The sequence below is a fragment of the Macrobrachium nipponense genome, chromosome 2 (assembly GCF_015104395.2).
Source record: "Macrobrachium nipponense isolate FS-2020 chromosome 2, ASM1510439v2, whole genome shotgun sequence".
NCBI classification, from domain to species: domain Eukaryota; kingdom Metazoa; phylum Arthropoda; class Malacostraca; order Decapoda; family Palaemonidae; genus Macrobrachium; species Macrobrachium nipponense.
Window position 1 is genome coordinate 57,477,014 of NC_087201.1, and position 26,240 is coordinate 57,503,253.

At 43.1% G+C, this 26,240-nt stretch overlaps 1 long non-coding RNA gene across 1 annotated transcript in view; it reads right to left on the reverse strand.

The window, feature by feature from the left end:
- LOC135220604 (uncharacterized) overlaps positions 1-16,301 on the reverse strand; it is a 39,727-nt gene extending 23,426 nt beyond the window's left edge. Inside the window, exon 1 of the long non-coding RNA XR_010315731.1 lies at positions 15,888-16,301. This is a non-coding gene — a long non-coding RNA (uncharacterized LOC135220604). The remainder of the gene's footprint in view (positions 1-15,887) is intronic.
- Positions 16,302-26,240: the final 9,939 nt, after the last annotated feature.

The following is a 26,240-nucleotide window of genomic DNA, read 5'->3' on the forward strand; positions in this document are numbered from 1 at the left end:
TAGGGAAAGAGCTACTTCCGGACCCCAAGACTGTGTCCGCAGAAACATATGGCCCCAGTGAATTACAGTCGTCATAAATCGTTCTCACATCCCTTAGGTAATGTGAGGCGAAGACGGAGTTACTCCTCCAAAAGGTGCAATCAAGAATGTCCTTGATTGACATATTCTTTTGGAAGGCAAGAGAGGTAGCGACAGCTCGAACTTCGTGAGCTTTCACTCGTAAGAGGCTCAAATCAGTCTTCTGGAAAGATGAATGAGCCTCCTTAATGACGTCCCTCAGAAAGAAAGCAACAGCATTGCTTAGTATAAAGGTAACTCTGGTCTCTTCACAGAGCACAGAGATTACCTGAGGGACCTCTTACCTCTTTTGTTCTATGTACATAGAACTTGAGAGCCCTGACCGGGCACAGGGCTCTCTCTGGTTCTTAGCCCACCAGACTTGACATACCCTTGATCTCGAAAGTTTTCGGCAAGGATTCGAAGGATTTTCATTCTTCGCCAAGAAAGTTGGGTTCAAAGAGCAGACAGCATTGTCTCCTTTGAATCCCACTAAATTACTAAAAGCTTGTATTTCACTAACTCTCTTAGCTGTCGCAAGAGAAGTTAGGAAAAGAGCCTTCCTTGTCAAGTTTCGAAGAGACGCTGCCTGAAGAGGTTCGAAAGGACTTGACATTAAGAACTTAAGAACCACGTCAAGGTTCCATGAAGGAGGTCTCATTTGAGGAATCTTCGAAGTCTCGAAAGATTTTAAAAGATCATGAATGTCTTTGTTGTCAGAAAGGTCAAGGCCTCTGTGCCTAAAAACCGCTGACAACATGCTCTTATATCCCTTGATGGTAGGGACCGCTAATTTCTGCACATTCCTGAGAAAGAGCAGAAAATCAGCTATCTGGTTCACAGAGGTCGAGGAAGAGGAAACTCCCTCCTTTTTACACCATGCCCTGAAGGAAGCCCACTTCGATTGGTAAACAGCTCTTGTAGAAGCACGTCTTGCATTTGCGATTGCTCTCGCAGCTGCTTTCGAAAAACCTCTCGCTCTGGCCAACTTTTCGATAGTCTGAACACAGTCAGACTCAGAGCGGAGAGGTTTTGGTGAAACCTTTCGAAGTCGAGGCTGTTTGAGTAGATCTTTCCTCCAGGGCAATGTCTTGGAAAGTCTACGAGGAAAGACATGACCTCTGTGAACCATTCTCTCGCTGGCCACATCGGAGCGATCAGGGTCAACCTCGTCCCTTCTGAGGCCGCAAACTTCCTCATGACTTCCCCCAAAAATCTTGAATGGTGGGAAGGCGTACAGATCTAGACCCGTCCAATTCCAAAGCAACGCGTCACAGCGATCGCTTCTGGATCCAGGACCGGGGAGCAATAAAGAGGAAGTCTCTTGGTCCTTGACGTCGCGAATAAGTCGACCAGAGGACGTCCCCACAACCTCCAAAGGTCTCGACACACGTCTTTGTTTAAGGTCCATTCCGTCGGTAGGATTTGTTCCCAACGACTGAGAAGATCGGCCCTGACGTTTTGCACTCCTGCAATGAACCTCGTCAGGATCGTCACCTTTCTTCTCTTCGCCCACAGCAGAATCTCCCTCGCCAGGAAAAACAAAGTTCTGGAGTGTGTTCCTCCCTGATTTTTTCAAAATAAGCGAGTGCTGTGGTATTGTCTGAGTTTACCTGAACAATCTTGTTCTTCAAACTCCTTTCGAAGAACTGCAGAGACAGAAAGATTGCTGCAAGCTCTTTGACATTTATGTGCCAGGCTACCTGTTCCCCTCCCCAGGAGCCTGACACTTCCTCCTCTCTAGTGTTGCTCCCCAGCCCATGATGGAAGCGTCGGAGAACAACACTAGGTCGGGGCTCAGAAGACTTAGGGACACGCCCTCCTGTAGCTTCTGAGGGTCGAACCACCATCTTAGATGGTTCTTTATAGGAAGAGATATTCTCAATATGGCATTGAGATCGTCCTTGGCCTTCCACTCGTCCGCAAGGAAAAACTGGAGAGGCCTGAGGTGCAGTCTTCCAAGGAAACAAACCTTTCTAGCGAGGAATGGTTCCCAGCAGACTCATCCATTCCCTCGCCGAGCAAGTCTCTTTCCCTCAAGAAGGCCGAGATCTTTTCTAATCCTAGCCGCTGACGTTCCTGGGACGGAAACGCTCGAAAAGCCACTGAATCCATCTGAATCCCCAGATACACGATGGACTGTGTCGGGGTCAGATGCGACTTTTCGAGGTGACAAGAAGTCCCAGGGACTTTGCTAGGGCTTAAAGTGAACTGCAAGTCCTTCAGACACTTTTCTCTCGACGACGGCTCTCATCAGCCAGTCGTCGAGGTACAGGGAAACTCTTATCCCCGAAGAGTGTAGCCACCTCGCCACATTCTTCATGACTATGGTGAACACCATTGGAGCCGTGGTCAGGCCGCAAACACATAGCTCTGAACTGCCACACTTTTTTGTCTAAGACAAACCTTAGATACTTTCTTGAAAGAGGGTGGATCGGGATGTGAAAGTACGCGTCCTGCAAGTCTAAGGACACCATCCAGTCGCCCGGTCTCAAGGCTCCCAGAACAGAATGAGGCGTCTCCATCGTGAATTTGGTCTTTTCCACGAAAAGATTGAGCCTGCTTACATCTAGAACTGGACGCCAACCTGACGACTGCTTCGGTACTAGGAAAATCCTGTTGTAAAAACCTGGAGACCCCAGGTCCGCGACTTGTTCCACCGCTCTTTTCTCGATCATTTGTTGAAGAAGATCGAATAACACTTGCTTCTTCTCTCCCTGATAGGCGATGGAGAAAGGTCTCTGGGAGTCGTAGAAAGAGGAGTGAAGATCTAAAAAAGGGGATCTTGTACCCCGCTCCACGATCTTGAGGGACCAAGAGTCCGTGTCTCTCTCTCTCCACGCTCCCGCAAAAAACTTCAGTCTGGCTCCGACTGGTGTCTGAAGGACATGCTTCTCACTTGGAAGGCTTTGATTTAAAGGAAGCTCTTCCTCGTGAAAAAACCTCTCCCTCGAGGAGCTGCTCTCGAGGGGGGAGCCCCACGAAAGGGCTTAACCTTCTTCGGCGGTCGAACAAAAGCTGAAGAAGTTGAAGGTACTGCCGAACGTCTTGAAGACTGGGCTAAGAGGTCCTGCGTTGCCTTCTCTTGCAAACTGCTAGTCAGGTCCTTTACTAAAGTCTGGGGGAAGAGATGGTTCGAAAGAGGAGAAAAAAGCAAATCCGCTTTCTGAGCTGGAGTAACTGAACGAGCCGTGAAATTGCACAGCAAAGCTCTCTTCTTCAATAAGGCCGTTCCAAAATGAGAGACGATCTCCTCTGAACCATCCCTGACGGCTTTGTCCATGCATGCTAACACGCTGGACAGCTCCCCCAGACTGAGAGATTCTGGGCTTCTCGCTTGCAGATCCAGAACTCCCAAGCACCAGTCAAGGAAGTTGAAAACTTCAAGAGTCCGGAGCAGACCCTTCAAATGATGGTCCGTCTCGTAGAGGTCCAGGTCACTTTAGCAGTGGATAAAAGAGACCTCCTCTGAGAATCCACCAAGCTGGAGAAATCTCCTTGTGCTGAAGAAGGGATTCGAACCCACATTCTTCGGTGGTTCTTTATACCAAATACCCCCTTTTCCGCTGAGTCTAGCTGGAGGCAATGCGAAAGTCGTCTTGCCTTGATCTCTCCTTCGTACCATCCAATCTTGGAGTTTCTTGAACGCCCGTTTAGTGGAGAGCGAAGTTTTCATCTCAACAAACTCCGGAGTCTTACCAGTCTTAGAGGATGAAAACTGCGAAGGAGGAGACTTGGGAGCTGCAGGCTGAAACTTGTCCTCGAAGGACGAACGCAACGAGCCCGCACGAGAACTTTATAATCTGAGATTGAAGGGGCAGCAGAAGGTTCCTCTTCAACCGAGTCAGCCGAACTACTCAGCTCTCCTTCTTCTCTAATCGGAAGAGGAGACCGCCTGCCCGGAGAGGGCGTACGAATGTCGGGTCTTGTCTTAATCAAAGGCCCCCTATTCTTACTGGATGAAGCCTTATTTAGGCTGTCTTCTTTGTGGCGCTTACCACTTGAAGTAGGTAGAGCGTCCTGACGGTGACAAGCATCCTTAGCGACACCCGAGGCAGCCTCACTTGCCAGAGAAGCGTCCTTACGTTTCTTACATGAAAGGGAAGACATGTTAACCGGAATACGTGCCTGTGCGCGCAAACCAGCGTCTTGGGGTACGACTTCTTGGTCGGAGTCCCCAAAAGCGTCTTGAAGAGCGTCCTGCTGAACGTCCTGCCGAGCGTCCTGCCAAGCGTCCTGCCGAGCGTTCTGCCGAGCGTCCTGTCGAGCGTCCTGACGAACGTCCTGCCGAGCGTCCTGCCAAGCGTCCTGCCGAGCGTCCTGACAAGCGTCCTGTCGAGCGTCCTGCCGAACGTCCTGCCAAGCGTCCTGCCTAGCGTCCTGCCGAGCGTCCTGCCTAGCGTCCTGTCGAACGTCGTGCTGAGCGTCCTGCCGAGCGTCTTCAAAAGCGTCCTGGCGCAACGTCTTCCTAGAGGACGAACGAGATCGGCGAATCGCCGAAGAAGACGCGATCGGCGAACGAAACGAAGTAGGAGAGGGAGAAGGAGACTGCTTCGTCCTCTTGACGGGCAGTCTAAGGTCCTTCCTCCGCTTAGGCTCGACTGCTGCTGGGCGAGTCCTCTGAGCCATAAGCGTCGATAGCTGGTCCTGAAGGGACAAAAGAATGTTCTTCGTTGGAGAGGAACAAACAGAGGGAGCAGGACTGATCCTGCGAGAAGACGAGGGGCGAAGGGGACGCCTCCTTCTTTCTCACAGTACAGCTACCTGGCTTCTCAGGGAGACGCGCCTGTGCACGCAACCCAGCGTCCTCATCGGAGGAGATCTTACCCCTTTTCTGAGGCGGAAAAGCGTCATACGCATCCTCCGACGAAAGCGGCGATACAGGACGTGAAGCGTCCTCAACACGAAACGTCCTTTTCAGAGGACGAGAGTCTCTCCGACCGCTCCACCCCTTGCGCGGGGAGGACGCTTCGGAGGACGAAAAGCAATCCTTCAGGACGCGCGCTCGTGCGCGCTCCTTGGCAGCCTGGGACTTTGCAACAAGGCCTGCCGAAGGGACGCCAGATCGGTGGGGAGCCTTCGTAACCCTCTTGCGGCTTTCGACATACCTCTCCCTGAGTCTTGGGAGTCCGATATGAGGTCTAGGCCTAGAGGCATTATGGGTGCCGATCTGACGCCCCCTCCACAACACTAGGGGCACGATCACACACTTGAACAGAGCCAGTTTCCAAGGCTTTCACTTTGGTCTCCAGAGTGCGTAGAGACTCCAAAATAAGAGAGAGAGCATTAGCTTCTCCCGACACAGAATCAGAGCCCGAAGGCAACACAGGTTTAGGAGATCCAAACTCTACAGGTGTTAATACAGGAGAGATATTAGCCTTACCTTTGGTAGAACCACTCCTGGAGAAAGACCTCCTGATCCTATCTCGTTCCAATTTAAGGCGATAGGACTCATATACTCTCCAATCATCATCGGTCAATCTCTCACATTCATTGCACCGATTATCACAAACAAATTATTCCCCCTACAAAAAATCATACATACGTGTGTGGGGGTTCTACCGATGCTTTCGGTAGCCTCACCTTACAATCAGTCCTCACACACACTCTGAAACTCACAGCACTTGATCCAGACATCACGTTTACAGAAAAGCCAATCCAAAGTAAAAAAACGGTCCACTATCGCGCATGCCAATCCAACAATCCAATTCAATACCAAAAAACCAATCAGATACTTAAAAGCGAGTCAAATCCAAAAATTCCTGAGCAGAGGTCTGTAAACAGTTGTTTACCGACCGGCGACAGAAAAAAATATGAATAGAAAATGGGAATGGTTCCTGATATCCGCCTCCCAGCGGCGGGAATGGGTACTACCACCTGGCCGCCCACTGCGTGTGCCGCGAGTTTTGAAATTCTGTCGGACTTCAGAAAATACAGCTATATATATATCTGTCAGGTAAGTGGCATGAACAAAATAAAATGTATACAATTTACTTTCAAAAATTGTGATGTCTCAGTTACTCAACAGTCTGTCCTCTTTCAGTACAACTGGCCACGTGGTCCTTAAGGGAACACAAAGAAAACACTTCCCTGCACACATGGCCTTGCCTGAGCTAATTTTAATGTCTTCGACACAATACCATTATTACTTACAAAGACCAAGGTTTGTTTGTTTGTTTGTATGGTGTTTTTACGTTGCATGGAACCAGTAATTATTCAGCAACGGGACCAAGGCTTTATGACTTCCGAACCACATTGAGAGTGAACTTCTATCACCAGAAATACACATCTCTCACTCTTTAATGGAATGGCCAAGAATCGAACCCGCGACCACCGAGGTGGGAAGCAAACACCATACCAACCACGCCACTGAGGCGCTTACAAAGACCAAGAGGGCAATGATCTGCCGGCGAAACGAGAGCACAACTAAAACACGTCTCACCTCTAACAATCTCTGGAAGGAAAGTGATGCCACCTCAGTCTTGGGGATGCTATCTGGGTCACCAGTTAGGCTTTTCCTCATTGTATGTTTTTATTAATTTGGCATTATTGTGTCAACCCCAGTACAATTTATATGTCAACATGAAATGCAGAACAAATCCCCACGACTCTGCTCAATTACCAATTCAAAAACACGCACAGAATACTCTGATCAGAGAAGGACCCATCGATCTCGCCGTCTGCTGTCTTCTCCCATATTTCGTGCTCTGAACACGAGGAAGCAAGTTAAGAGTAAATGTTGCAATAATTTTTTCATGACACATATGGTTCCTTTAAAGGCTTCTGAAGGTAAGCACGGCCGTAGTGAGACTGTTAATGGCGAAGCCAAAGCCGCTGTTTACCATTACTCCTTGGGTCACCAGTTGTAGCCTAAGGTTGTAATGAGACAGAACTGAGTACTACTGATTTATTACCTGGGCATGAGGTATACATACACAGCAGTGTGTAGACAGAAACGGAGTCCCTGGCCTCCGAGTCTCGCGACCCACACACAGACAGAGAAGAATTTGTGTTTCTTAGCAGTTAATGAAATGACAATAACAAAAGACATAATAGACATACATTGATGAATTATATATCGGCGGAAAGGCCAGAAAATACTACATTCAAACATATACATGTGATTCTTGCTGCTTAGGTAGATGAGATACAAGATCGTAATTAGTGGGTAAAGAAGGTCTATACACAGGTCTTTGCAATCTAGATGAGATACAAGATTGTGATTAGTGGGTAAAGACGGTCTTTACACTAGCTTCAATTTTATTAAACTGCTTGAACAGGAGAGAATAGAATATGATATAAAATTTAGGCCAGAGGCTAAGCCCTGGGACCTATGAGATTATTCTGTGCTCAAAGTGAATTTGAGTTAGTAGAAAAACAAAACTTTTGCGGTGTAACCATAGAACGTCAGTATTATTATTATTATTATTGAAAGGTCTTGGTACAGCACATAGTAGGTACTATACTTTATTATACTTACTCATTAATCATTCAAGAAAAAATTCACATTCGCACAAAGCCCCTGTTCCAGTGGCGTAGCTAGGAGTCTGTCAGTGGGTGGGCACATAGGGGGCACAGCTGAATATTGGGGGGGGGGGGGGGGCGGGGGGGGGGGGGGGCAAGAGGCCTTGGAGGAATAATAAGATTACTCCTCCAAACACTAGGCGAACGGAGTGAGCCTATGCGGTGGGGGGTTTGGGGGGACAGTGTAAGCCCCCCAAGAAAATTGTGAAATGTGACCAATTTCAGAGGCACTCTGAGCCCATATGAGCAGGGTATTAGGGCATATTCTGAGACCAGTTGAGGGTATTCAGGCATTATACAGGTATCTGTGATTCTGTTATATTGTATCAAGTAAAACAGAGATGTACAGAAATCAGGTACATTATAATTATACTTAATTACGGAATATGAATTGCAGATATGAAACTGAAAAACAAAGTGAGCTATGCAAAACACATTAATTCCTGTGCACATAGAAATTGTAAAACATAGGCATAGAAATACAAGAACAAAAATAAGCCTATTACGTAATAGGTACTCTTGATAAAAAATTAAATGGATGAACGAAATAATATAAATATATATATATATATATATATATATATATATATATATATATATATATATATATAATAATATATATATTGAAAGTGACAAAATTTGAAAAAATTGCTTGCTATACATATGATGAAGCAGTAGACTACTGCGACATGACTCATTTTAACAATATTCTCCTGTTCCTGTGATTTTCTGCAAACCTATCTACGAATTCCTCTAAACCTAGTTTTTTAACTCGCATACTTTCAATTGGTAACACACGGAAGATTACTAAATCTGTCATTGCCCATTGCATTTCTGAGTAGTCTTCATTAATTTCAGAGCAGAGAAGCTTCTCTCTGCTGAAGCTGACGACACAGGTAACACTTCAGAAATTTTGGCTAGTCTGCAGAGTTCAGGCTTCACATATGGATTAAGAATTTTCAGTAAGCCTAACAGTGATTTAAGCCTTTCGGTGTCACTTACGTCCTTGTAGCATCTTTCCAACATGCGTTTTGCAGAGTACAGCTCATGTTTGAGATCTTCAGTTTTAGCATTTTGGGCATGAAGAAGTCCACACATTTTCTCGAAAGATAAGAATTCCGTACTTTGTGGGTTAAGTGACTGTAATGCTTTCGTAAGCTCGCAGGTTTAATTACTGAACCCCTTTTTATTTCTGACAACATATGGTCTACACTAGATTAAAGAAAAAAAAGTGAATTCGTGCTGAATCCTTAACACAGGTCAAAGTGTATGCTTCCTGACTGTTTTCCAATAGAATCAACAACAACAAACTCCTGCAATTTTGTTGAAATTCTACGTTTCCTTGATGGTCTACACTCTGAAGAGTCAAAACCATGAGCTGTTGAACCTCTCTCCACCTCATTCCACAAAGGATCAAAAGAAGATAGATCTGGACGCATCTCTTCAAGCTGAACTGTTACAGTTTCAATTAATTCTACAGCTTTTTACCAAGTCAAGGTTAGCTGATTGTAGCAAGTTTGATAACTGATTTATCTTACCAAGAATATGTGTCATGATAACTAACCTCATAACAAAATGAACTTTTATTTGGCATATCAATCCTCGTGCATCAATAGCCCTTCTGCATTGAAGTCATCTGCTAAATCTTCCAGAACACGTACCACAGCAGACAACCTATCTCTGATTCCTTTGCAAGCTTCATACCTGCAAGCCTATCGGGTATCTGAAAAGTCGCTTTAGCTCTCTTGTTTGCTCATTGGGATACAGTCCTTTTGTACATCTATCCACTTTGCATGGGCACAAGAACCACTAATGAATACATACAGTTTTTCCAACAGTGAGAAAAATTGTGAAGCGTCAGGTAAAGATTTGATATCAACAAGAATTAGATTTAGACGATGGGCATGAGAGTGTACATAGAAAGCAAAAGGTGCCTCTTGTTTTATGCATGCAGCATTTATGAGACATATGATGTTGACTCTAAGCCAAGAGAAAAGATTTATTCTCTTTAAAAGTGTTTCGTCAATAGAGATGCCTTGGCCAATGGGTGGGCACCTGGGTGGGCACAGGATTCTCCTGGCTGGGCACGTTCCCACCCATAGCTACGCCACTGCCCTGTTCAATTTACCAGGCTTCCAGACCATCAAAGATGGCCACAATGCTCTGGAGCGCTGCCCTGGTGAAAGACCACCGAACCACATGGCATTGGTATACAGATAGTATCTTCATTCTCTAGTTTATATACCTTTCTCTTGATAGCTTGTTATATACCCTCTATGGGTGTGAAGAGCGGCCGGCCCCATACATTATCAATCATGATTGCACAAATTAGTATTACCAATCATTGGCCACTCTCTAGAGGCAGGATTGCACAATCAGCTGTCTGTTAAAGCCCGAGTAGTGAGGATGAACAAATAGGCTGCATGAGTTGGCATTATTTGCTTGGTCTTAGAAGAATCTGAGAAAAATGTGAAAGAAAAGAAAGTTGTGGCTGAAAGAATGGCATGGAGAAAGGAATAGATATAGGCTACCATGAAAACCTGCAGACTACAAGAATTTTTGGTAAATGGACAAAGAAACATTTACAGATTTGTTGGAGAGAGTTAGGCCTCTAATAGAAAAAAGAACGCCAAGATGAGGAATGCAATTTCTGGTGGCGAGCGACTTTATAGTACTTTAAATACTTAGCCAATGGACAAGCATTTGAAGGCCTGGTGGCAATCGCGTCTATTTTCCTGTATTTCTCAGTCATTTTGTGTAACCTTCGTTCTTTAAATTTCTGTTTCTATATTTGTCGCTCTTTATTTTCCAAAGAGCAGGAAATCTACAATAGAGCTCGATAAATTCTCTCCAAAACACCTGGCCGCTAGGTGTACGCACCAGGTAATACGAAAGAGCCGTTTGCTCAGATACCACTCAAAAGTGTAGGTACAAGCACGTGTCTGAGGTAAAAATATCAAACTGTGTTGGAACTTAATCATTTGCGCAAACTACCAATCATTCCCACTCACGCTGGAAATGCTTGTGCAATCAAGGATTTTGTGTAGTCATGATTGATAGTATATGAGACCTTTTGCAGGCGGAAAACCCTAAGGTTGCACTATCAAACAATTGTTAGGAGGAGGTCAGTGATGGATTACCCAGTAGGTTACCTATGCTAAGCCTAAGGGTCCCCAAGGCTTTTGGGGAACACAGAGACCTCGAACTAGCCGTAATATAAAAAAAAAATTGTATAACTGAAGAGTAAAAATTGCACACCGTGTGTGTCGGCTGCAGTGCTATTTCTGCCGATATGCAGAACGCTGGTGTTGTTATTTCAAGCTTAGTTGTGTTTATAATCTAATTTTGGCTGGCGATAGTGGCTACTGAGAAATTTTTACATTTTATAATACTGTCAAGCAACAATATTATTTACTTTGTGTGTGCTTTCATGCAGACAGCCACAGATGATAGTATTTTGAATCATATTTGGTTAGGTTAATCTGCAAAGTACTGCATACTCTCAAAATAGGCATAATTCACCTAATATTAATTATTGTGCGTTGCTTTAATTTCCTCGATATTGCTTTACATATGTTTTCAAAATACTCCTAAAATTGCTCATATTAAAAAAAAAACAGCTGAGTTGGTAATGGGCCGAAGGTGCACTTCAAAGAATATAACAGTCCCGTGTTAATCACCTCAAAAGTATCAAGGAATAGGCAACATTGCATTTAGGTAATAGGTTTACAATTTGTACTGAATTAGTGCTTGGTCTCGCCGTCCCTTCTTCCTTACTAATGTCCTGGATGACTGACTCGAGTTATAGGTAGATCTATATTACTATTCCGTGGCAGCCTAAACTATGGCAGTTGCGGTTTTTATCTGCAGTTTTACCTCCTGAACAAGAATTTTAAGTAATATTTACTCAGACGACTCTAATTAACCCCCAGGGGCTCGTGCTAAACACGGCGAAATACATTGACGACCCAATTTCTGGTGACATTACATATGAAGAGTGAGAGATGTGTATTTCTGGTGATAGAAGTTCACTCTCGACGTGGTTCGGAAGTCACATAAAGCCGTTGGTCCCGTTGCTGAATAACCACTGGTTCCATGCAACATAAAAACACCATACAAACAATTCCTGGTGGCTTTCGTATTCGCGGGGACGAACGATGCGGAATGCTTATATAGAAATACCTATTGATGGACAAACCAGAGAGGTCTCAAAATAACTCTGTTACTAGTGAAACATGATGTTTGATAATCGTCATTGTGTGACTGTGGGTAAACGACTAAACGACTTGGTGTTTCCAATGCCATTGCCATGGATCCGCATAATTTGCCTCTGTAATTGTCTAAGGTGACGATTAGTAGGAGATGAATATTCGATCTAACGTTACAGATTTTGATACATCTTTAAGCTTGTAATTTAAGAATTAAATTTAAAAAATATATTCTTTATATATTTTATTTATGCTAGTTTTCCTTTTTTCATTATAGCCTCTACTGAAATTAAGGTAAAATTAGCTGGTGAAATACCATAAAAAGTCACTCGACTCGCAGTCACTCTCAGTCTCAGACTCAGTCCTCAGAATTCCATCTTCAGACAACGGCGAAGTGTGTAGGGTAATGTAGGGGATTAGCGTACACGGGGGTGGACCGTACAAGCTCCGTCAAAATGAGAGAATTTATAGAAGAGCACTGTTGGCAATACTGAGATGTGAGGTGTCGTCAGTGAACCAAGATGGCTGCTTCCATTTCTTCTAGCTCGCCAGGTATGGATAGGAGGTAAGATTTTTTATTTTTGTAGCATCCAATTTAACTTGAGACATCCATATTGTTTCCTAATCTTGAATGAAGCCTGATCCTATTGGTAAGGTATTGAATATGAATATTAGGCAGATGTACGTGATATATGAAGATATATCTAGGTTTTATCCAAAATTGTTGCTGTGATACTGGTTTGAAGGCAATATGGCTTGTAGGGGGTGTAGCGTACATTGTTGTGAGGGGGTGTAGCGTACAAAAATTTCTTACATACTTTGTTTTTTACATTCAAACAAGATAAAACCCCTACGTAATAGTTTACTTACATTCAATATGAAGAAATGCAAGTACCAGGTGTGTAATAGGTGCCAAAAAAAACTGTTACATGGTTGAAATGGTAAGGGAAAATAAATATTTTCTGAATGCAATTGAAATGTGATGTTACACATGTAATGATGTTTAGTGAGCATTTGCAGTATTGTACGTGTGTTGTGAAGTTTATAATCATGTAGGGTGATTGGATAAATTCTTTATTTTATTTTAAAAAACAGCTGTAGGTATGGGGGTGCAGCGTACGATGACACATACTGTTTATTTTGGTAATTAACAGTTATTTGATGACTTGTAATTTCACTTTCAGACTTAAACATGCCGAGGACGTTTGTGCCTAAGGGGGAGAGGCAAACAGACAGAACTGCTTTAAAGGAGGCTTTTCAGTACTGTACGGTAACAGGATGCAGTATCAGGGAAGCTTGCAAGAAGTTTGGAGTGAAAGTGATGACCTTACAGGAGGCAGTCAGTAGATCCAGAAAGTTATCTGATGGTAAGACCTTTGTCCCCCTCCATGGCAGTCCCCACAAGGTCTTCACAGGGGAGGAGACACAGCTTTGTGATTACGCTATCAAGATTGCAAAGATGTTCCATTGTATTCATTTAACATGAAATGAGGTAGGCCTAGGAGTGATAAATGTACAAAACTGACTTTATTTTTCCCCTGTTTTCTTAAATAAACAATATTGGATGCTTATTTGTTTTATTTCACACAACAAAATATCATTCATAAAACTTCTTATTGGTATTGCAGGGATGAAATGGACATGTAATACTGATTGCCAAGATAAGGCTAAAAAACTCCTTCTCTGTTGCTCATTCATTAATAGAACACTTTAGATAATGTATTTGTTTAATTTTAGACAGCAGTATCTAGTTCATTATAATTTGTAATGAATTTTTTTGGGGTGAAAATAGCATGTATGGAACACCCCCATAGTATGTATGGACCACCCCCACTATGGGGGTGATCCATACAAAATGGGAATTTTTGGTTAAATAGCCAAAAAAGGTCCCTAGCTTCGTATTGATAAAATTTAGTTGTGTGTCGTTGGTAGCCCATTACTTGGGGAATACTTCTGACCCACAGCCTTATTTTCAAGGTTTAAATCTGATTTTTCAGTAATATTTTTCCACTTATAGTACGTTATACCCCCACACTACCCTACCTACGTAGGTGTTCTGTCTGTCCTGCCATAGTGCAATTTCTTTCTTTTCCGTTCATTATCCTCACGATGGTATGCTCTGTGGCATATAATTGCAGAAATGTAGGCTACACTGCCTATTTAAGTGTTACATTTAAAAATATATATTCCATACTATATAAATAAGCCGATGACCCAAGGGGTCACTGTTGAGATAGCAAGGAGTATGATAGGGATTGATAAACAGAATGCAAGCTAAGCCTTGGCGTGTTGTATCAGCGGCGCCCGGGTTTGCATTTGCCTGTGATAATCAAATCCATTGTTGTGCCAAACAGGTCACAGTGATTTCACCTGGGAACCTGTTGACCTATAACCCACAGATTACTATGTGACTTCCTCTCATATGTTCGTCTGTCTGTATGTTAGTATGTTAGTACGCTGAGCTAAGCTTTGCTCTCCTATGATTTTGTAAATGCATTGTAACTCAGAACTCGACTTCCCCTCCTATAATCAAGATCTCTTAACACCCTTCTTGCCTCTACTCAAGAGATGTAGTTTCGCAAATATATTGTTAAGTTTATCATCATGAGTTTGAAACATCTTTGCCTTTATACCCAAAGAAGACACTGACTTAGAAATTATCGTCGCAATCTCCAACGAGGATGGGGAGTATACAAACAGATACTTGCGTATAACATTGCAGATCTTAATTACCTCACAGGGCACCTCGTCATACAAGGCCCAGCACTACACCTACACATTTATTCTTTTTGAGAAAATGGAATGATTTTACAGGTAAGCAAAGCACTCAGTTTTTTTTGGGACCCATATTTTTTGTGCGTCTTAGGCTATACCTAGCAGTAGACACTTTCTGTTTTCTGTTTACTGATTGATATTTTCAGCATATTACTTATTGTGGCACAGAAGTGTATTGTCGATTTCAGTTTTGAATTCGGAGCAAAATTAATCTTATATATGCAAAATCGGTCATTTGAAGTAAAAATTAGGTAACTCGCTTTTTTTCTCTCTCTGTAAGAGGACAATACTAGAAAAGTAGGCCCAAAGACTGGTGGCTGGTGTTAAGTCATGGAAAAACTGTCACAATTTGGCTTGGTAAAAAAAAATTACATCAATTTATGTTGACCTGTAATCATTAGGCTAGGTTAGGTGTTAAGTAAGGTTATGTTATAGATTATGTTTCAGATAGGTTAGCTTATCTATTCTCAATTAGGTTAGGATAAGCTATGTTAAGTTGGCTTAGGTTAGGTTATGTTTTCCTGTAAGTGTATTACCGGCTACAGAGGTACTTGTATGGTAAGCTGGTGTACCATTTAAACCTTATTCTAAATACAAGGTAAAGAGAGCTCTCCAAACTATCATTACCTTGTATGTATTTAAAATAAGGACAACAGCTGGCTATCTTTTCATATCAGGTCTTCCAAATGAAAAAAAGTTAATTCTAAGCGTTCATTCCGCAGTAAAGTAGACCATGGCAGTTGACGTTTTCCTATGTTATTTTACTTACTGAACAAGAATTTAGGTAATTTTTCGTTAGAGTCCACCCAGCGATTTTTGCGCGAATAACCATTTTTCTGCTAGTTTTCTTGTCGTTTTGTTGTGTTCTGATGTTATTATCTTGTGCAAAACCCTCGTTTTCCATTGACCACCACCCTAAATATCACAACGGTAATGGGGCTACCCAGGTGGGAACCGAAGTTTTGGATGGGGGAAAACGAAAACGAGTAATAAGCGGAATATGGTAACACCAGAGTACAAAAAAGTAACAAAAATACTAATAGAAAAAAATGGTTTTCCATGCAAACATAAGAGGGTGAAAAAGCACTTACGGAGTGACTTGGGACGAGGTAGCTATCTCGAGCTACGTTTTCTAAATCGTCCTATTTTCTAAACTATGATTTACAAAAGTGGGTAACACAGAAAATGTGTAAAATAACAAAAGCAGTCTAACCTAAGAAACCCACTTAACCTAACCTAGGGTAGGTTATCCTAACTTAGTGGGGGTTTCTCCCCCTAAAAAAAATCATGCCTAAAATTATCTATAATGGCAAATTGTCTTACCTTGTTGATGTCGATCCGACCTTAAAATGCACGGCTTATCACACTTGGGGCACTTCACTTCTATTGGTAACACAGCGTGTTCTCATAAAAAGGAATAACTTTCTTCATTATTACGTATAAAAACTTTTTTCAGACCTCTGTTGGTGTTCCCCTAACGTGGGGAAACAGTGACCGGGTGGTGGGGGAACACCCCAAAAACCGAATTCCCTGTTTTTAGCTTAATGACACTGATAATTAGGCTTCCAAGAAGGCAGTAGGCTAGATCAGGACTTAATGACATTAGACATAGTATGAATAGGTAAAATTGAACCCACCTAATAAAAATTAACTGTTTTTAGAATAATGAAACTGATATTGCATCAAAATTCAATCAATATCACCTTCAACTTTACACACACACAAAAAACACTTCCACTTTTTGTTATGTATTTCGAAAATATTAAAAATTTCAAAATATTCAAAACTTCAAAAATATTTAAAAATATTCATAATTTCACAAATCTGTGTTTGAGGTTGATATTTCCCCTCATTTTTGCAGTTGGTAGTCGCCCCCGCGCGCGCGCGCGCGCACACACACACACACACACACACACACACATATATATATATATATATATATATATATATTATATATATACGCCTTCATTTCATTCGATAACATGTCATTAGGGCTAAATATCGTAATTAAACTTGACTATACTCGTTTTTTTTTCATCTGTCCATCCGCCAGTGGTGTTTTTGTATGGTAACACTGCGTCCCCGGGCTTGAAATAGTTACGCTGTGTAAGTTTTAGGTATAAATGGATATCTGGTTGTACATTTGCAACTGAAAAGTGTTTTAATAATTTACTGGTTGCGAATTACACCGTTAATATTCGAAATAGAATATTGTTATTATTGTCGAATGTAAGCTGCCTTTTCGGGGTGGCGAGTGGAACAGCCAGACGCAAATTCCATCAAACAGATGCTAAACCAAGTTACGTCATATCGTATCTGACTGAAACGCACTTTATAAAATTAACAGTACATACTGACTACTACGTGGAATAAGAGAAGTAATACGTTGACATCTTGCCGTAGTGAACAGCGAGAGAAGCAGTTTTCCCGCCAATGCGTCTGGCTGTTCCATTCGCCACCCCGAAAAGGGAGCTTACATTCAACAATAATAACAATAACCTATTTCGAATATTAATGGTGTAATTCGCATACAGTAAATTATTAAAACACTTTTCAGTTGCAAATGTACACCCAAATATCCTTTTATTTACCTAAAACTTACACGTAGCGTAACTATTTAAAGCCCGGGACGCAGTGTTACCATACAAAAACCCCACAGCCGGATGGACAGATGAAAAAAAACAGAGTATAGAAATAAACACACCATATTCACAGACATGAGACACTATATGAGAAGCGTGAAAAACTACAACAGACATCCAAAAAATCAATTTCTTACCTGATAAACACAGATGTCATGATGGTGTAAACCTGTTGCTTTCGTGTTGTTCAAATGAAATTACAGAAAAAAATAAATGGTCTGTAAAAAAGAAGGTTTGTGTGAAGATGACATACCTATGGCGAGAGAGTGAGAGAATTATGTAAAGATCATTGATCGCTAATTGGCAACACTTAGCTTCTGTGGAGTTAAAAAGAAAGATGAAGGAAAGAATTCTTTATATGCATCATTTTGCCATTATTATTATTATTATTATTATTATTATTATTATTATTATTATTATTATTATTATTATTATTATTATTTTATTAAAAGTAATGGCTACTTCAGCAGCGTTACACTTGTAGAGATTCTTCTCTATTTTGCGAATAGAGGCTTTTTGCGTGCTACTTAAACAGGCTAGTAGATCGTCTGTAGAGGTCATGATCAAATACAGTGTTAAAATAGGTGTATATATTTGAATTTTACAGATAAACTATGATACCATAGTCATCAAAGTCATTAACGATTCTCTCTCTCTCTCTTAAAGCGAGCTTTCGTCTGGAGCTGCCAGACATCCTCAGGCTGGGAAGCTGAGGGTGGACTGATCTTGGTGTGGTGTCCGTCCTCCATATATTTGGGGTTGGCAGCAGGGGGTCTGCCCCAAGCTGATCTCCTATTGGCTGGTGGCGGTGAGTCTTTGTTTTCATTGGTGGCTTGAGCCAGGTCTCAAGCCACTTTCTCCGAGCTGATGGTTGTGATGCTGCAGATCCTGCAGCTGTCTAGACCTCCTGAGCGGCACGGTAACATTGATGGGCGTTGCACTACACTGTGGGACTTCACGGCTAATTTTATTTCCATCGGCTGCAGGAGTACCTCGTTCGGGGGCGTTGTCTTCCGTGGAGTTGTCATGATTGGTGGTGTCAATGTTGGTGGCAGGCCTTCTCATACTCGTAGGGAGGAGTAATTCTTTGTTCGTTGTATTCAGTGTAAGTTTTATTTGCTGGATGAGAACCGCCTCCAGCAGGCGCAACCGACGGGCATCAGGGGCCTTCACGATGATCTTCGTGTTCTGTATGATGACATCCTGGGAGATGGCCTCTTGATGTTTGGTGCGGGCGTGATTCTTGATAGCCCCCTCTTGGGCGTGGCATGGGAGTCTCTTCGACAGGCGCATGGTAGTCATACCTACGTAGGTGCTGCTGCATTTGCGGACTGGGCATATATACTGGTACACTACATGCGTCTGCTTCAGGGGGTCTCGTACCGGTGGAGAGGGGTTATTTTTCATAATAAGGTCGCGCATCCTCCGTTTCTGGTAATATATGATTAAGTCTATATTCTTGGTGTTGTCGGTCGGGGATAAATTTTCAGAAATAATTTTCTATGGAGTCCTCTTCTTCACGGTAATGGGAACTCATGAAGGCTTTGTAGTACAGCTTGATATTATCCTGGGGGCTGGGCTGCGGGCTCTCACTACTGTACCATTCCTCTAGGGCTGTGCGGACTTCCTTGCTGATCAATTTATTTGAGTACCCGTTATTCATAAGTAATTGGGAGGCGTGGTCGAGTTCCTGGTGAGTGTCCTGCCAGGTCGAGCAGTGGGAGAGGGCTCTCCTGACGAAGGCCCTGATGGTGGGGCTTTTGAATCTGGCGGGGCACTCGCTGTCACCGTTGAGGCAAAGTCCTAGATTGGTCTTCTTTGTGTAGACTGAAGTACGGAGACCGTCTTCTGTCTTGCTTACAAGGACATCGAGAAAGGGGAGCCAATCATAGAAGCTGTGTTCAACTGTGTAATTCAGCACACTGCATTGCTGAAATGCTTGACAGAGGGCTTCTACCTCATCCTCGGCGTCGACTTGCACAAAGATGTCGTCAATATAACGTCCATATCTCCACATCTGCGGGGTTGCTGCATCCTGGCGAAGACTCGTTCCACCACGGTGCCCATATAAAAGTTAGCGAAGAGGGCCTCCATTGGGGAGCCCATCACCACCATGTCCTTCTGGCGGAACATCTGGCCATGGTGGGTGGAGAAAGGGGCCTTCTTCGTGCAGATCTCCAGCAGCATACGGAGCAAGGCTTCGGGTATGTTGAGGGGCGCTGTCGACTGATTCCTGTAGACACGATCAAGGATTATATCTATGGCTTCGTCGACAGGCACGTCCAGCGAGGCAATAATCCCGGTGCCAGGGGCGTCCTTGATGGCTTCTAAGAATTCTGCCAAAGACTGCAGGCTGTACCGACTCAGGACGTAAGGGATCAAAATTTGGTTAAGGCGTTTAGCCAAGGCGTACGTAGGGGCGGGCATCTGGCTGATGATCGGCTGGAGGGGGTTTCCTTGTTTGTGGGTTTTTACATTACCATATAAATAACCCAGGCTGTAGTCTCCTTGTATGGGCGAGAGGTGCACAGTGTTTGTTGCAGCATTCACTGTGCTGATGACTCCGTTAGCCTCCCTCTTGATGTAGTCTGTCGGGTTCCTCGTCAGGCGCTCGAACTTGCTATCGTCAGACAAAATAGCATCTAGCTTCTCGTGATATTCGGCAGTATCAATCAAGACAAAGGCTGCTGTCTTGTCCGCGTGTCGCACCGTGATGTTCACTTTCTCCTTCTTCCACTGAAGAAAACAACCCCGTAAAAATACCTTAAAAGGCCTTATTTTTTTGTGAATATTTTTGGCGACAGCTGTAAAACCGATTCGCTGCTGAGCGATTGCGCTGTTAACCGCGGGCCGCCTGTAACTGGTAATGAGCTATTATTTTTCCTTATACGATGTGTTTTTAGACGGAAATATGAATTGAATGTGTCTCGTTGTGATTGTGGACTATTTTTTTTCGTTAATAGATTACGTTAGCGGCATGTTTATTGCGTACAAAAATTACGTGATTCCGTTCGCAATTTTCCTTTACATCATCGTTACGAACTTTATGTTATTTATCTTATATTGGCGTGAAACCAACAGTAAAATGTGTTCTTTCAAGCACAGTAGTTTTGATTAAAATGATTTTATCTCAATTTTTCTACGGTTGTGTTTGATGACATACGTTTACTGGAGTTTTATCCTTGTTGCTGAAGCACGATAATAGTCATTAGCAACTTGAACAGTTTTCTCAGCTTCAGTTATAACTAGGTTTAAATTTAACAATATATTTCCCAATTGATCTTTGATCTGTATTGATCTTAGATCTATAGCAAATAAAGTTATTACATTAAGATATCTCAGTTCTGTTCTACATAACGTCATTTATAACAACTACGGTAATAGTGTATTATAATACGATGACTGAAATACAAGCCAAACGGATGTTATCGAATTCGGTTGTACGTTACGGTACGTAATTGGAAGAAAAAAGTTTCAAGTTCGGTTGTTCATGGCTGTACACGTTTACGCAACGAATATAACGTTAAAACCATACTTTCATCAATCTCTTTTGCTGTTTTTGAACTTAAGTAACTAGAAGATGGGATAAAGTTAGGCTATTGTAATTTGGTCTCTCATAAAATCGGATTATCGTAAGACGAATGATCGTAACTTGAACACTACAACTACCTGTACACTGTATAAAACCTTATTATATCTTTACATACTCTAGACACCCAAAGGATTAAAGCTAGTCTTTTTTTCACTTTACAGTATTTATAATACTGTAATGCACTGTACAATACTACTTTACAGTAAATTCTATAATACTATACTGCATAAATATAATTTTACTTATTGCGCCATCGCGGGATTACGGCGCTGTTTGACTGGTCTGGTGCTCTGTTAACTGGTCTAAAATTTTGAAAGAAGGTGTTCGGCGGACGTGGGCTTTAAAATCGATTAGCGTCAAAAATCACTTAACGTCGGCGGCCAGGAACGGAACCCCTGCCGCTAACCGAGGGCCACCTGTACTGGCCAGTAGACTGGAGCCCCGCTAGACTTTTTAACAAGGTAGTTAGGTAGTTAAGCTACCGTTTGGGTGGTGGCGGTAGTCCCACCCACCTGAATATACACACTCCACTTTGCTTTTGGCCATTGTCGTGTCAAGTGCATGTTCACTTCTCTCTCTCTACTCGACTGTCACTAGCTAATATTCTCTCATTTGGGTCTTTCTTTGTTTTTTGTATAATTCTGTGTATGTGTCCTGTTTTGATTCTGAGTTTTTGATATGCAAACCTAGGAATCATCAAAGCCTGTCCATAAATCCAACCGCCCCCCCCAAAGCATGTATGTCCCGGGGTGGTTAAAAAGTGTAATAAATTCCATTCATCTGTTGAAGTAGATCCTCATGCCCTTTGCACTTCTTGCGGGGGGGGGGGGGGGGGGGGGGGGCAGGAATGCAACCCTGAGTTGACTTGTAGTGAGTGTTGTTTGTGGACTTCTGTGCAGTGGGTGAAGTTTGCAAGGAGGAAACGTTATTGGAGGAAGGGCACTAAGACTGTCTGAGGGTTATACGCCTTTAACAACTCCCTTGGTGGCTGACCCTTAATCCTCATTTCTTTCTCCTGGCAAGCTTCTTTTTGCTCCTTTGGGAGAGGCCTGCTCCTTCTCTGCTTTGTCCGATTCATTGGGTGTAGATGGAGAGGAGGAGGAGGTGGCAGTGGTCCAAGGCGATCTCAGTTTGAATGTCTCTGGTCTCTTGAAAGGATTGGATCTTCTCTCTGAGCAACAAGAGCCTCCCTTATCTAACCTGACTTTTCCTTCTTCAGGTGCGGTGGAGAAGTAGCCATCAGACCTGTCAGCAGCTTGGCACTCGTTGTGGGTTGGGGGGACTCCATCTTTCCCAGTTCTTCTAGCTCATCTGGCCAGACCTGTGATTACGCATGTAGTGGAGACGCCTACAACGGCCACTACCACCACCTAAGCCTTTGCTAAGGTACCGACTATAGTCTTCTGTTACCATCCAACAGCTACCACGCCTTCGGTGGTACAGGTACGGCTGTGTGCCCACTGTTGCTGGTAGAGCCTTCCCTGCTGCTGCAAATCCTGCAGTAGTGGAGGTGCATGCTATCACTGCTGTTTCTGCTGCTCCTGTAACCTGTTCAGTCACTGCTGTTCCTGCTCCTTTGGTATCTGGACCTGCTGCTCTTGACTGGATGAAGGACATGACCACAGGTCCTGTAAGTCATCGTTGTCGTCTGCTGCCTCCTCCCCTCCTTCTGAGGCCTCCCTGTCAAGGAAGAAGATGGTTGCTTTTTTGCCCCTTAAGAAGTCTTGTCTTGAGACTTCTAAGGGTCTGCCTCCCTCCACAAGGGAAGCAGAGGGTTCTGTCATTGGCTTTTCCCCACCTGTTGGTGGAGGAACCAGTTTGCAAACCTATACTAGGCCTAGCGAATTGGGAGCCAAGGGAGTGAGTACTTTGGTGCCCACTCCCCCTGCTAATTTTAAGAAGCTTGCTTGTAAGACTAGTGTTGTGTTGGGGCTTTGGTCTGACTGAGATACCCTGAATCTTCAAGCCTCTACAGAGATTTGTACATCCTGAACTGGTAATGGAGGGTTCTCTCTTTGTGCTAGTGAGGGCACACGGTGAGAGAAAGAGTCAAGAGGTGCCTTAGGTGTTCAACTGATCACCTTGAGTTGCAAAGAGGAGATCCCCTGCTCAGACTCCTTTGTCAGAGGCTTTGGTCTCAAAGAAGTCTGAGGCACGTCGCAAGGGTAGTGCATATTCTTGCCGGCTTGTCATGCACTCAACTCCTCCCAGCCCCCATCGCGTTTGTGCGATAGGGGTGGCTTGGTCCAGTAATGCTGAGTTAAGCACCTGGTCTGGCTTGTGAGAAACTCTCCACCCTTCTCAGGACAACACTTTACCGAGGCGAAGGCATTCTTTTAGACCTGTTTTGCAGTCACCACCACAAGTTGGTGACCACATACGGCTTACCTCTCCTGTCTGCTCGATGGATAGGACAGGTGAGAGTCCACAGTCTTCATTCCCTGTTCCCTCAACCTCCTGGGGTTCACTGGGAGGCATGAATCGGACAGGAGGGACTCTGATGCGGGTTCTCATCAGAATCCCACCTCTCAGACATACGTCCCTGGCTTGTTTCTTGAATCAACCAGGACTTATGCTAGGGTGGTGCAGGAACTACCTCAGTGGTCTGGTGAGGCTCTCCCTTCATTGGTGAGAGTAGATTAGGACTGCATCCTGGAAGGACTGGAGGTCCTTTCCCTCGGGATGCGAACACCCGGGAGATACAGAGGACGTTTTCTGAGATCATAGTGCTGATTCATCAGCACGATGATCTAGGGGAAGGGACCATGGCCTCTTCTGCGGATTGTTCTTCCCGACTTGAGTCGTGCACCATACTAGCCATTACAAGAGTCATCCAACAGGGAGCTAACCTTCAAGACCGTTTTCCTGCTTGCCCTGGCATCACGAAAAGAGTAGGTGAACATGGACTCAGGTGAACTTCATGGACTCTCCTTTGATGTAAAACACTCGAGAGGATTGGGATCAGTTTCGCTCTATTTTGTCCTGGACATTGTAGCAAAGTCTCAAAACCCAGTGGTCCCTGATAGATAATGATGCTGACAAGATGCTACTTTGTCCTGTTAGAGTGCTGCAGCAGTATCTGAAGAGTACTTGACTCCTCTTATGGAGGAGTGATATGGTAGTTACATTTGACATCTTCGAGGGTTGCGATTGCATGTGAAAGAGCTGTTAGAAATGCTTGTGATTGATTGTATTTCACTACCAAAGACTGCGAGAGGTCATGTTGGAATGATTGTGGTGGTGGATCACATGAGTAAATTTGCCTATGTGGTCCCCATCAAAGATAAGAGGAGTGGAACTGTTGTGTGAATGGTGGGGCAAGTAATGTTGCCAATGTGTGTGTGTAAGCCTGCAAAAATGTTGAGCGATAATGGACCTGAGTTTGAAGAAATGTTGAAAGAATGGGGTATTGTGCATGTGTATTCTACTCCATATATACCCAGTGCAAATGGATTGGCTGAAAGGACCGTTAGAATGATGACTGAGATTTTGCGAATGATGAGTAAATGTGACAATGATGGGGATATGTAAGTAGGACGTGCAGTGTGGGTATACAACGCCACACTGCAGAAGAGTATAGGTATGTCTCCTTGTAAGTATGTATGTGTTAAATTTTCAAAGGATTAGGCCACGGTTGGGTTTGCCAGAGAGTGATTGGGATTTGTGGAAGAAAGCGAGTGAAAGGTTTGAGAGTTTTAAGATTGGGGATAAAGTATTGAAAGAGGAGGGTGAGATAGGAAGAATGAATGTGAGTCTCTGGAAAATCAGATAGTTCCCTAGGACATCATTTCAGAATGATGGAAGAACAACAGGTACTTGACTTTTCATCAAACAAAGCTGAATCATATAATATGCCTTTTTCTGAAAGGGAATTTGACTCTGCTTTAGCTAGGAGCAAGAACACTGCCCCTGGTCCAGATGAGATTCCTTATGAAATGTTTAAACACATTTCAAGGAACACAAAACTTTTTATAATAAGTATTATCAATAGAATATGGGATTAAAGCAGCTACCCTAGCATATGGGAATTAGGTACCATGTTACCATTCCTTAAGCCTGGAAAAGATCCTCTCTGTGCAGCAAGTTACTGCCCCATTGCTTTAACTTGCTGTTCATGTAAATTGATGGAAAAAATGGTAAATGTAAGACTGATGTGGTATCTAGAGCACAACAATATTCTAACGCCTTCTCAGTGTGGTTTTCGAAAAATGCACTCCACCCTGGACATCTTACTGCAACTTGAAGCCTCTGTCTGTGAAGCCTTTGCCTCCAAGCAACACCATGTGACAGTGTTTTTTTATATAGAAAAGGCATATGACACTGCTTGGAGACATGGGATTCTGAAGACTATGCATTATAGTGGTCTACGAGGCAAATTACCTTTATTTGTGAAATCATCTTTACATCGTAGGTATTTTAAAGTTAAAGTTGGCAGTACTTTATCAGAGAAAAAGTGCCAAGAAGAAGGTGTTCCCCAGGGCAGTGTCCTCAGTGTAACACTTTTGCTCTGGCCATAAACAGTGTTGCAGCTGTTATTCCAAGAGAGGTCTTAAAGACACTGTTTGTGGATGACTTGTCAATATCGTTTGCTGCCACTCGGATGACTGTAGCCGAAAGAAAGCTACAATTAACAATAAATAAAATAGTAAGTTGGGCTGAGAAACAGGGTTTTAAAATCTCTGTAAGCAAGACTACTGCTGTCCACTTCTGTCGTATCAGGGGAGTGCATCCTGATCCAGACCTGTATTTGTATGGCCGTAGAATCCCATATGTAGAACAAGCACACTTCTTAGGCCTAGTTTTTGACAGTAGATTGACTTGGGTCCACCATATCAAACATATAAAAGCAAAGAGCCTAGATGCACTAAAGCTTCATAAATCTTTAATCTTATCAAAGCTGTCATACGGTTGTGAAGTATATTCTTCAGCTTCATCTAACTTAAAAATTTTAGATTCAGTTCATCATTCAGGTATTCGTATAGCCACAGGAGCTTTCCGTTCATCACCAATATCTAGTTTGCTAGTTGATGCAGGAGAGATGCCCCTTGAACTCTATCGCCAGTCATCATTACTTCGGTACTGGTTTAGAGTGCAAAGACTCCCCAAATCTCTGGCATTTGCTGTGGCAAATAGAAATATTTTTAACGGTTTTTACGAAAGTCATCCAAGGTATCCCATTCCTTTTAGCAATAGAATTAAACAAATTTTAGAGGATACAAATATTAAACAATTTCCCATTATCCCCTTTGTGTATCCCAGTACTCCTGTCTGGAGGTTACCTGATGTGAAATTCTGCAGGTACTTCAGTGGAACAAAGAGGGATAAATCTGATGAGGAAATAAGGGCAATATTTTTAGAGCATGTATCAGAGCATATAGATACATGTTTTATATTTGCTGATGGCTCCAAGTCCAATGCTGGCGTTGGATATAGAGTTTTTAG